Source organism: Gracilinanus agilis, chromosome 5, assembly GCF_016433145.1.
Source record: "Gracilinanus agilis isolate LMUSP501 chromosome 5, AgileGrace, whole genome shotgun sequence".
In the NCBI taxonomy this organism is placed as follows: domain Eukaryota; kingdom Metazoa; phylum Chordata; class Mammalia; order Didelphimorphia; family Didelphidae; genus Gracilinanus; species Gracilinanus agilis.
The window spans coordinates 98,768,838-98,778,835 of record NC_058134.1 but is presented as its reverse complement, the minus strand read 5'-3'; positions in this window follow the sequence as shown (position 1 = coordinate 98,778,835).

Sequence of the window (9,998 nt, the reverse complement as noted above, 5' to 3'; positions counted from 1 at the left end):
ATATATATGTATGTGTATATATATATATATATATATATATATATATAAAATGGAAAGTAACCTGAAAAAGGCTGTGCTATTTAGTGGGTGAGAAAAAGCCTCCTGCAGAAGGTAGCATTTGAGCTTCAACATGAAGGAAATCAGGTATTCTCAGATGCTGAGGTATGGAGGCAGAGCTTTCTAGGAATGTAGGAGAGTCCAGGTGAAGGCAGAGATGGTAGGACAAAAGTTCTTTGTGTGTGTGAAGAACAGCAAGTAAAAGAATGACTGGACCCCAGAGTATATGGATGAGACTTGTTTATAAGAAGACTAGAAAGGAAAGGGCTGCGTCATGCCAAAGGACTTTATATTTGAATCTGGAGTTGTTAGGGAGCCAGGGCAATTTCCTGAGTGGAAAAGGAGGTAACATGGCCAGACATACACTTCGATAAAACCATTTTGGCAGCTGTAAGGAAGATGAATTGGAGCAATATTACTATTTAGCATTTATACAGCATCTGACATATTTCAAAATGTTTTACAAATAGTTTATTTTATCCTCAAATAACACTGAGAGATAAATGCAATTATTACTCCCATTTTACTGATTGGGACTGGGGCAGTGGTTAAGTGATTTGTTCAGGGTTACATGGCTCATAAGTGTCTGAGATCAGAGTAACCCAGAAAGATTTGAAACAAAAAAAGTAAAACAAATAGGATTTTGTTTCATTCTTAATATACGATACTGTTCAACAAAACTTGATTTCCTTACAAAATTTTAAAACATTGGTGGCTTAGATTTGTTCTCAAAGAATATGTAAAGAAGTGCTCAGGGGATAAATCTCTGGAGAATGCACTAACTTATCTTAAACAAAGTTTGTTATACAAGGAAAGCCATTTTTTTTTTTTTTTAGTGTGTAGCTAGGGGTTCTGAAAGATAACTTTTACAAGTCACTGAAGCAGTCAAGTCAATAATGCCTGTTATGCCAATGCTACAGTTCACTTGGTAGAGTAATTGATTGATAGACGCATAACCAACCATTGCTATGCCCATGGCTAGCTAGTAGCACAGAGCTTCCCCTCAGGTGAACTGGGGTAAGAGGATAATGGCAGAGCAAGGAAGGGGTTCTCTCCAGCCCACCATGGAGTAGCTTCCTAATTTTAGATAATTATTCTTGGTATGTGTTCAAATAAGGTTTTTTTTCTCCCCTTTGCTGAAGGACTACAAGAGTTGTCAACTCCTCTAAAGTTAGTTTCTGTATCAAAGCTTTCATCTCACTGACAGTTCTAGCTCTATCATTTGAAAGATATAAAGTCTAGTGGATAAAATGATGGACCTGATGCTGGGAAACTTGGAGTTGAATCCTGTTTCAGACATCTGTGATTAATTGACAAATTAGCCTCTTGCTCCTTCATTTCATCATCTGACTAATGAGGATCATAATAATTGGGTGTGAGGTAATGTAGCATATAGATTCAAAGTTGGAGTCAGTTAGACCTCTGGGTTTAAGTCCCACCTCTGAGACATACTAACCAGGTGACCTTGGGCAAATCACTTATTTCCTCAATGCTCCAAGAAACTCTCAGAGACTATGAATTGCAAAATAAGTATCTATTCATGTGGGTACAAGGCATATCCACACTGAGAACTCCCCATACCAATGAAATCACAGATCTGTTCCCCTACCCTACTATCTCCTCAAAAAATTTTGAAACTGCTACATGGATATCATGGAGCACAAACTGTGTTGACACAGAGGGCTAAGAGCAACTTGTGAGACTGAGGAAGAGAGAAATAAAGGTTTACTGGATTGATAAAAGACTGCATTTACATCTAAAAGGAAAGCAGTATACTCAGGATTCAAGTGGGAGGGGAAACTGACTCCTTAGGACACTAGGGAAGGAGAACCATGGGGAATAAGGGGTTAAGGGAGGAGGGTCTGGATTTGCAATTGAGCAATGTGGCTGTTGTATTCTAGGCTATCTTGATGTTTCTTTTCTGTATGCATCTGTGGGTTTTCCTGGTCTGCCAACACCTCAGGGTAGGCAGCCAATAGTAAATGGGTTATGTGTTCCCCCTCAGGGCATCTGTGTGCCTTTGGCTAAAGTGACACTTTGTATTGGAGCCTGAGGCACTGCAGCTCTATCAGGAGTAGTCAGTGATGACTATTTGCCCAGTCAGGTTCAGTGGTAGGTAGCACTACACTTTCACTGAATGCCATCTGAGAGAATTTCCTCTAAGAGTCTATCCCATAAGGGCTAGGGGGACAACAAGTTCAAGAGAGCAGAATGAAGAGAAAAATAGATTCTGAGGGTCATCTGATCCCAGGGAAAGATCACCAGCTAAGTAAGTCCATTCCCCGAACTTCAAGGCTATTCAGGCTTTGGATTTCCTATCTGAAGGATAGAGATGGTACCACTTGTCTCAGAAGAATAACAGGACCATTTTGTAAGGACTCTTGAACTCCTAAGATGAAAGGAACTCTACTTTCTCATAAGAAGTGAATATTATTTTTCATGACTATAGAACTGAAATGGTATATTTTCACTGTTTGAATCTGTAAATGAAAGTAGAGCAAATTTGCTCTGACTAAAGAAATATAAAAGGATAAATAATCATTGGAAAAAAATGTTTTCTGAACTATGAAACCAATTCACCAAAGAGTAAAAACATAATGTTCTATTAATTTTAAATTGTGATGAAATACACTCCATCTAATTTCATAGTTAGCCTTCATAAAATAATCTGTTCTTCTATCTCTTCCTCTCTCCCTCTTCTTTCAAAATGATTCTTTTCTATCACTGACCTTCAGTACTGCAGGATAATTATCTTCCTGTTTATCCCATCCACTACATCATATCGCCTCACTTTTCTCTTCTCCAACTGAAGCATTTATTAAACATCTACTACAAGCAATATACTGTTATAGGCTCTGGAGGTATAAAGACAATCCCTTAGAAAAAACCCAACAACAAAACAGTCTATGCTTTTTAAGGAGTTCCATTTTATTCACATCCTACATTCTACTCTCTTTATAGCCTTTGAGTCTATAGTCAAAATGCATACAGTCTACCCTTGAATTCCTCATCTCCTTATCTTATCTCTATTCATACTTCCAAGATTTCTCTACTCATCTACTACTGAATCATGATGGAGAAAATCATGAAACCAAGATGACTATGTCCACTACATGTCCCTATCATCTAATTTTAGCTAAGCCCTCACTGCTACAGAATGATCCTTTTATTTTTCTCTACTTTTTTTAGCTTGGTGGCACCATGGATAAAATACTGGGCCTGAAGTCAGGAAAACTCATTTTCCTGAATCCAAATCCAGCTTTAGACACATGCTAGCTGTGTGATTCTGGGCAAGTCACTTTACCATGTTTACCTCAATTTCCTCATATGTAAAATGAGCTGGAGAAGGAAGATGGAAAACCATTCCAGTACTCTTGCCAAGAAAACCCCAAATGGAGCCACAAAGAGTCAGATATGATTGAAACAACTTGTTAACTTTCACCTCTCTTGTTGATTCCCTAATGCTACTGGGCACCGTTGTCTTATAGCAAAAACCTGCTTCCTACTTTACAGAGAAAATAAAAGTCATCTACATGGTACAATCCCTGATCTCCTTTATCTATAACTCAAAGCTCTACAACATGTTTATCTGCCTTATCTTTCTTTGCCCTAGATTCTAGGGAGAGTTGGGCCTTCTATATAAAACTTGTTCCCTTGATCTTATCCTTTCTTATTTCTCTGTGAACATGATGCACAAATCACCTTTTTACTCTTAATTTTGTTAATCCCATTTTATTTTATTTTATTTATTTATTTTTTAAAACCTTATCTTCTGTGTATGGCTCCTAGGTGGAAGAGTGGTAAAGGTGATTAATCCCATTTTAAATACTGACTTCTTCCTGGTTATTTACATACACACCTAGGTTATACCCATCTTAAAATACAAAACAAAACAACTCCTCAGACAAACCAGACTTCAGTTGATTCTACTGTCTTCTCAAGCTATTATCCTTATTTTTTTGTTTCACTGTCAAAGACATAAAACAATTCTTCTATATTCACTCTCTCTGCTTTCTAACTACATAAAATTGTTTCAGAAATTTTAGGAAAATTCCTGTCTAACAATTACCAGTAATTTATTAATTATTATCTGATGTTCTCAATCTTTATCCTTCTTGATCTAATTGTTCTTTTGACTCAGGTGATCATGCTTATCTAATTATCTTTCCTTAGAGTCTATAAAAATGCTTTTTGTTTCTATCTGTTTGACCACTCCTCTTTTTCTTGATCTATAGCCCTCTTTTGCTCCTTAACATATTCTCTTAATTATCCCTTCATCTGCTTTGAGTTCAATTACCATCTCCTTGCAGATGACTTGAATTTATATATCCAGATATTTTTTCTTTTCTGAACTCTAGTTTGACATTATCATCTCAACTGATCATTTCCACCTACATGTCTCATTGGCATCCCAATTTGAATATCTCTGTAAATGAATTATTTACCTCTTCCTCTAAAGTCTCAATTTCTTCCTCCTCTCACTTTCCAAACCATTCATGGCAAAACTTCAGTCATTTATGTCTTTTCCTTCTTGCTCATCATCCAATCTTACATGTCTATTCAAATATCAATTAGGATTCTACTCTCACAACATCACTTGTCAAAGGTGACACCATCATTGTTTGTGCTTTCTTCATATATCTGGATTAGTAGAATTGCCTACCAAGAGTGGATATTTATCAGAGTTGTTATGGAGGATAAACGCACACACAATATATATGTATTTATATATGTGTATTATATATTTACTTTAACTGCTATTATAGTTGTTGATATTATCACCTAATTTGCTGAAGCTGAGTCTCCAGTGATGAAAAACTTTCAAGAAAGAGTCCACTTGTAAACCTTGCTGTCAGGATGGTTAAAACTGGAACTTATCTTGAGCTCAGGAGAACTGAGCTACAGTGGTTTATACCGACCAGGTGTCCACACCAAGTCTGGCATTATTATGATAAGTTGCTCTGAAACCAGAGATCACTAGGTTGCTGAAAGAAGAGACAGGACATAAAGATTTATATCACATTTACCATGTGTCAGGCATTGTGCTAAGATATTTTTACAAATGTTATCTCATTTGATCCTCACAACAGCCCTCTAAGGCAGGTACTATTATATTGCCATTTTACACTTGAGGTAGGTGAGGCAAATAGACATTAAATAATTTGCCCAGAGTCTAGTAAGTTTCTGAAGTAAATTTGAATTCAGGTCTCCCTGACCAACACTTAATACACTGGATCACTTGTTCATTCTTTGTTTTCAAGAGGACCAGTGACTTTATTGGGTGATGTCTTGACTTGAGTATGGATTGGAGTTAAAAGAGGCAGAGTTGCAAAAAATCTCAGCCTTACTTTCTATTTTAGCCTCTATTCCAGAATCATCGATAGCATGGGCAAGACAAAAGTCAGAATGACTGAGCCCAGGAAGCAGTGGTTGACATTAGTATATTTAGTGACTGACCAAGCTTTTAAGGGCTCTGCAGTATCTGTTCCAGCTACCTCTGTGGCCATTGAAACAAACTCTTCTCATCTACTTGTTTTGCTGAGGGAAGTCTTCACTTGCTGGAGGTAGATACATCCCTAAGTCATTGATGCGTTGAAAGCCTAGCAATTACCCGAAACCTAGTTTATTCTCTGTGTTGAGATGGTTTTACTAGGGTATGGCCCCTGCAGAGGCTACAGCTTTTTGGAATCACAAGTGAGAGTTGGGTGAAAGGTGGACACCCAAAGTGGATTAGCAGCCCTGAAAAAGGCTCAGTAAGTTCACCACCTAGATACCTAAAGGGAGCTTAAGGAGGGGTGAATCAGTCCAAAATGAATACTAAGCAGGTCAAAACCCCCATGCTGGTTGGCATAGTCCTTATACTTCCAGCCTGGGAGAGACAGGGAGACATAGCCTCTCCTTGCTTTAAGGTCCAACTCAGATGTCACAGATTCTATGCAGTTTTCCCTGATTCTTATCAACAAGTCATCACATCATCACTCAATGTCTAATTACTCTCTCTTTCATTTTTCCTATGAAATGACTTCATTTGAACTTATACCAAAGCTTTCATACAAATGCCACATCTTATTCCCTTTCTACATTTCACATTTCTTGTTTCTAGGGACTATATTGGTTTTCATCCTCCAGCACATTAAATTCCATGTGCCCAACTGGCTGACCCCTCACAAAATGTAGGCTGCACCTCTAAAATAAGATCCCTTTAAAATTGTAAAAAAACCCTTTCTTTTATTTCAATTGCATGTAGAAAATGTTATTCACAATTGTTTTCTGACATTTTATGATTCAGATTCTCTCCCTCCCTTTGTGAGGTGGTAAATAGGTTATACCATTTGCTTTCATGCAGTAAATATTTCCATATTCCTCATGTCATGACTGAGGACATATATCACATATACAATAAAAAACCCACAAAAGAAAGTGAAATATGGTATACTTTGATCTGCAATTAGATTCCAAAAGTTCTTTCTTTGGCTGTGGATAGCTTTTTTTTTTTTAACATGGGTCACTTGGGATTATCTCAGAACCTTGTTTTGCTAATAATAGTTTAGTCCTTCACAACTGATTATTGTACAATATTTCTACAACTGTATATACTCTTCTCCTGATTCTGCTCACTTCACTTTATATCAATTCATATAAGTCTTTCCAGGTTTTTTAAAACTCATCCTGTTCATCATTTCTTATGGTGCCTTCCCCATTACAACCATATACTACTGCTTGTTCAGCCATTCCCCAATTGATGTACTCTTCCTCAGTTTCCAATTCTATGCCATTGCAAAAAGAGCTGCTAAAAACATTTTTGTACAAAGAGATCCTTTCCCCCTATCTCTGATCTCTTTGGGATACAGACCCAGTAGTGGTATAGTTGGGTCAAAGGGTATGCATAATTTTATGATCCTTTGGATGTTGTTCCTGATTGCTCTCCAGAATGGTTGTATCAGTTGACAGTTCCACCAGTAGTGTACAAGTGTCTCAGTTCCCACTTCCCTGCCAACATTTTTCATTTTCCTTTTTGGTCATGCTAGTCAATCTGATAAGTGTCAGTTCGTATCTCAGAGTTGTTTTAATTTACATTTCTCTAATCAATAATGATTTGGAGCATTTTTTTCATATGACTATAGATAGTTTTAATTTCTTTCTCTGGAAACAGTCTGTTCATATCCTTTGGCCATTTTCTAATAGAGGAAAATGAGAATGAATGAGGAAACATAAATTTGAATCAGTTCTTTACATATTTGAGAAATGAGACTTTTGCCAGAGACATTTTCTTAAAATTTTCACCTCCCAATGTGTTGTTTCCCTTCTACTCTTTGTTGCATTGGTTTTGTTTGTACATAAACATTTTAATTTTATGTAATCAAAATTATCCATTTCATTTTTTGTTAGGTTCTCTGTGTCTTGTTTGGTCACAAATTCTTCCCTTATCCATAATCTGGCATGTAAAGTTGTCTGCATTCCTCTAACGAGCTAATGAGATCCTTTTAAAAGGAAAAATAGACAAGTATAAACTAAAATAACACCAATTATAGATCACACTCAGATTTCAATACAAGCCAAATTATGCAGGGGAGGATGCATTTTGTAGTTAGATCAATAGAATCTTATCACCTTATTCTGAGCACATAGCTCACTGTTCTGTAAAAAGATAGCTGGCAAGTTCTGCCAGACTGGTAAGGCCTTGAGCTTCACAAATGTATATATATTCTCTGTTTATTTTCACAGGGCCAATCTAGCTAAGATCAGAGAGGTCTGTCCCCCTAAGCTTGATGACCTGGCAATGAGTTGTTTGTGTGCGTAGTTACAGAATTCCACAATGACGATTTACCAATGTGGGGAACACTTGTGACCATCAGTAGAAACAGTACCCACATTTATGAAATCACTGAACTTTTACTTTAAAATCCCTCTTCTTCCTATAGGATATCTTAAGTCACAGATAAAAATCAATCCTAGCATTTTATAGTCATCTCAGGCATTGGAATCTTAGCCTGTAAAATTTTAAAGAGACATTAGAGATAATTAAATTCCTTCCCCACTTCTATTTTACCGATGAGTAAACTGAGGCCCAATGAAATGAAATAATTATTGCAGTAGTCCAATAATGAGGAAGAAAGATGATATGATTTAAGTTCTAAAAAGGAACCTTTTAAAGAAGTTAAATTGTATTAGTTGACTTAATCCAGGAGCAACTATTTCCCCCCATACTTTTGAGCAGTACTCAGTGTGAGAGATACAGCTATAAGGGCTGTGATTAGTAGTGAATCAAACAACTCACTACAAAGAAAAGCAGTTACTCTCATCATGGATCTGTCATCTATATTTTTCTTTCCTTAATAAGACTGGCTTACTGTTGATTATTTTCATGTCTTTCTTTTATAGTCAGAAGATAATACTTGAATAAAAAACAAAGAACAAATAGCAGAGGTTACCAAGTCAAAGCTGATGTCCTATACACGTAGTCTCAACATTTGACTTGTTGATGTTGAGGGGATAAGAAATTTGGGACATGAAACAATTTATGAAAGTCTAAAGAGGGCATCTCCTGAAATTGTAGGCTTAGGGAGAGGCTCAAATTCAAGTGAAGCTATTGAATCAAGGACATTCTACCTTCCAAGCTAAGCATGGCTGAATACAAGTAGGGTTAAATGATTCAGAGTAATGAGAATCTTTATATTCAATGTATAGGTATACATTGGCCACAGAATCACAGACCTGAAAAATGAAAGCAACCTCAGAGGCCAACTTGTTCAACCCAGACCTAACCTGGAAATTGCTATCAAATAACCAATTAGAGGTCCATCAGGCTTCTCTTACAAATCTTCTTTGGAAGGAATTTGTCACCTTCCCTCAAGTCTCTTCTTTTATATCCAAATCAACATCCAAAGGTGTCTGTTTTCCTTGCAGAAAGTCAACTAAGAACCTATTGTAAAAAATAAACCATTGGCCACAAAACCGCCATATGCAATTTTGCTTTGGAAAAATGATCCATAAGTATTTGAAAACCATAGACAGTGACTTATGATAACTTTGTAATTCAATTATTTTGCTGACAGGTAAAAAATTGGCACCAAAAAAATGGGCAAGCCCCCAGCAAATACCAGATGGAAAAGAAATCATGAGGAAGCCCCCTGTGGGTTTCTCATATCAAACATGTGTTGCTTCTCTGGAAGTCTTGTAGAAATCAACAACTTTTAAAGGTTTGTTTATTGCAGTGCATGATTTCATAATGTCTAGTAATCAGAGATATGTTGACTATTTGTCTGCCTTGGATAATTGTCAAACTGCCTTGATATGTTTTGTAAGAACTATAAAGGGGTATAGCAACATTATTTAATCCTGAATTAATTATATTGTGTCACACTGGGAGGTGGCAGTATATCAGGCTGATGGAATATGTATCACAACAAAATATCAAAGATTAAAATGTCACAAATAAATAGATGCTTTTAGCAGGTAAAACCTCACTTAGAAACTGAGACTCTGATTTGCTTTGGGAGCATACATGTTTTCATATATTTTCAACACAAAATTTTCTGCATGTTTTGGTGATGTAACCATAATATTATGCTAACACCCAGAATTTAATGTTAGGGAATAAAGAAACTTGAGACCATAGGATTATAGACCTCCATCTGGACAGTTCAACAGCCCAACTCTTTCATTTTACAGATGAAGAAAATAAGCCCCAGATGAGTTGAGATTAAATTAAGAATTTGAATCCATGTCTAATGATTCCAAAGACACTTTCCGTTGTATAAAAGAATGCCTCATTTGCCAAAGATGAATTTAGGGAAGATAGCTTCCCCAAGATGGTAAACGTTGGATATTATAATGTAAATGTGTGGTATGATTTTTCTTTAAAGTGTATTGGGTAACCTAATGGAATTTATTTGAAAATGTTTATGATGATGATTTAAAGACAGAATGGTGAATTGTGG